Source organism: Felis catus, chromosome B1 (assembly GCF_018350175.1).
Source record: "Felis catus isolate Fca126 chromosome B1, F.catus_Fca126_mat1.0, whole genome shotgun sequence".
Taxonomy (NCBI): domain Eukaryota; kingdom Metazoa; phylum Chordata; class Mammalia; order Carnivora; family Felidae; genus Felis; species Felis catus.
In genome coordinates, this window is record NC_058371.1 from 163,770,694 (window position 1) to 163,774,401 (window position 3,708).

Below are 3,708 nucleotides of genomic sequence, written 5' to 3' on the forward strand. Positions count from 1 at the left end.
AGACTAGATCAGCAGTTGTCAGGAGCTGAGGGTAGGAGAGAGGAGAGGGTAACTGCTTAATGGGAAAGAGTTTTATTGAGGGATGATGAAAACGTTTTGGATTAGGCAGAGGTGGTGGTTGCACAACATTGTGCCACTAACTTGCCCCTGAATTGTTCATTCTAAAATGGTTAATTTGTTGTTAATTTACCTCAATTAAAAAAAATAATAATGCATTCACATGTAGGCCTTTTATTATATACCTCAACAAAAAAACAACAAAGCATTCAAATTTTGGCCTTTTATTATTGTCTTTAAATGTTTGCTTGTTTTTGAGAGAGAGAGAGAGAGAGAGAGCAGGGGAGGGGCAGAGAGAGAGAGGGGGACAGAGGATCCAAAGTGGGCTCTGTGCTGACAGCAGGCAGCCCGATGCGGGCCTCGAGCTCACAAACCATGAGATCATGACCTGAGCTGAAGTTAGACGCTTAACCGACTGAGCCACTCGGGTACCCAGATCTTTTATTATGAATATGAAATAGCCTAGTAACATACCTGTCAAGACACCGTAATCTAAAGTGCTCTACTGTAGCAATATCGCTTCCTCCCCCCACCTCCTCCTCCCACCCCCCCCCCCGGCCCCCCCAGCAATTTCACTTCTATTTCCCTTTAATTCTCAGCTAAGTGCTTGCCACTGTGTATCACCTAGAGATGCGTGGATTGTCAGGTAGGTGTGTTCTTATAGACATACAGGTTGATTCTGCTCCCTTTTCTAGCAGCTGGCTTCTTTTGAAGGGGACCTACTCTTGATTACCTTAGTTCACTTATCAATCCTATCTTAGCAATCTCAGACATACCTGTAGGTCTTATTTCCTTGCACTTGTTAACATCTCAAGCCTACTTTGTCTTGCCACTGTGCTAGCTCCTCAAAAGTGGAAACTGTGGACCAATTGCATCAGAATCACCTCACCCCAAATCCAGACTTACTGAGTCAAACTATCTGGGGGGCATCCCCAGAATCTGAATTTGTATTAAGCAGCCCTGCCATATGCTTTTGTGTGTCGACATTTAAGACCATTACCTCTGTTCCAGAATCGCCTTTAGTGGTTAATTTACTAATTCATTCAATCATTCATTGAGTGCCCATCCAAGCAGTTTCCTAAATACTACAGTGAAAAAAGAAACGGAAACCACAATTGGTAAAACAAACAAACAAACAAGAAACCTATATTTTTGATTTGCAAAATAGATCAACTGTACCAAATCATAATATGCAATATAAACTATCTAAACGCAAATTATTTTAACACTAGCTCATTCAGACCTATATATTCCAAGATAAGACTATAGTAACAGTCACTTCACGTGGACTCATTTCTGTGTTCCAAAGACCGCAGACAGTTCTAGCAACCTGCCAGATTTACAAATTCTGTCGATCCTGACCTAACCCCAGTCCTACAAACTCTTCAAGTACTCTTCCCTAATTTTCCTCTCTGGAGACCCTACTGAGATTCCATCCAGCTCATGTTTTTCCTTGCTCACAATTTCAGTAAACTCAGCTTGTATAAGCAGCAGGTGTCCGTGGTGTTCTTTTTGTTGGGCTTCACCAGCAGGTACAGATATGAAATTGTTATTTTCTTCTATGAATTATTGTTTATCTCCTTTACTGTTATTTTGCATTCTGTTTTATGTGATACCATTCCTAGAATCTAAATTTAGTGTTTCTGTGCATTTTCCTCCGGAGGCACATCGATCAAGACACATCCATTGGCTGCCTACTCTCCACACCTCGAGAACAGAGTATAGGAGAATTATTTCACGAGTTAAGTTACTGAAGCAATAACAATCCCACAGTCTTCAGCAATTTGAAATGTGTCTAGATCCTGTGGAAACGAGGGCTGTGATTCCTGAAATGTTGCCAGGGTGTCTCTCAATGTGGATTTAGTCTCCTTCATCCCATTCAGGATTTAGAGGATACATTCAGTCAAGATTCCTCTTTTTCAGCCCTGGACATTTTTTCTTCTATTTCTTTATTTCTTTCCCTCCAGTCTCTTCATTACTTACCTCTACACAAAGGCATAAACTTCTAGACCTATCCACCATGAGTCTTAACTTTTATCCCTTCTTTAACCATTTCATTTTGTTTTGTTTTTATTTAAATTTTAGTTAACATACAGTGCAATATTGGTTTCAGGAGTAGCATTCAGTGATTCATCACTTACATAAAATACCCAATGCTCATCACAAGTGCTCTCCTTTTTCTTTTTTTTTTTTTCCAGTGAGGCATTTTATTAGTATGAATGTATTACATCCCTAGAAAAAGAATCCCAGGACTTTCCCTCCTGTGTGTTTTCGTCTTGCTTCTTCACGGTCCATGATGCCAGCCGAGGTTGTCAGTACAACGAAACCAAACTGGCGGGATGGGAGCAGATTATTCTGCCATTTTTCTAGATCTTTGACTTGTACATCAAACCTGGGGCTGATCACTCCACACTTGTTTAACCTGCCTGTGAAGTTCACAATTTTCCCAGCTCTGTGATCATCGATGATGTCAAATTCACCAATGTAGCCATGCTTCATCATCACGGTCAGAAATCAGACGATGACTTTGGAGCATGGCCTAATAAGAACCTGGCATTTGCCTGTCTTTTCATCATTGTTTATGCCCTTGAGAGCATCTGCCAGGACATCCATGCACACCATTATGGCAGCATGGAAAGATGGCGGACAGAGTGTCCTCCTTACTCCCCATCACCCATCTAGCCCATCTTCCACCCACCTACCTCTGTCAACCCTCAGTTCGTGCTCTATTGTTAGGAGTCTCTTGTGATTTTTTTCCCTCTCTCCTCTCCCCCTACTTCTCATATGTTCATCTGTTTTGTTTCTTAAATTCTACATATGCATGAAATTATATTGTATTTGTCTTTCTCTAATTGATTTCACTTAGCATAATATACTCTAGCTCCATCCACATCATTGCAAATGACAAGGTATCATTCTTTTGACAGCTGAGTAATATTCCATCATATATATATATATATGTATATATATATATATATATATATATATATGCCACATCTTCTTTATGCATTCATTAGTCGATGGACATTTGGGCTCTCTCCATAGTTTGGCTACTGCTGATAGTGCCACTATAAACATTGGGGTGCATGTACCCCTTTACAACTGTATTTTTGTACCCTTTGGGTAAATACCTAATAGTCCAATTCCTGGAGCATACAGTAGTTCTGTTTTCAGTTTTTTGAGGAACCTCCGTACTGTTTTCCAGAGTGGCTGTGCCAGCCTGCATTTCCACCAACAGCGCAAATGGGTTCCCTTTTCTCCTTCCAACACCTATTGTTTCCTGTGTTGTTAATTTTAGCCATTCGGACAGGTGTGAGGTGATATCTCATTGTGGTTTTGATTTGTATTTTCCTGATGATGAGTCATGCTGAGCATCTTTTCATGTGTCTGGTAGCCAACTGGATGTCTTCTTTGGAAAAGTGTCTATTCATGTCTTCTGCCCATTTCTATTTCTGCCCATTTCTATGAGCTATTTGTTTTTTGGGTGTTGAGTTTTATAAGTACTTTATATATTTTGAATACTAACCCTTTATCAGATACATCGTTTGCAAATATCTTCTCCCATTCCATAGGCCGCCTTTTAATTACTTTGTTTCCTTTGCTGTGCAGAAGCTTTTTATCTTGATGAAGTACCAACAGTTCATGTTTGCT

At 40.2% G+C, this 3,708-nt stretch overlaps 1 pseudogene; it reads right to left on the reverse strand.

Annotated features, from left to right (window-relative positions):
- Positions 1 to 2,238: 2,238 nt before the first annotated feature.
- Positions 2,239 to 2,694, reverse strand: LOC101087836 (annotated as a pseudogene).
- Between the last annotated feature and the right edge of the window lie 1,014 nt (positions 2,695 to 3,708).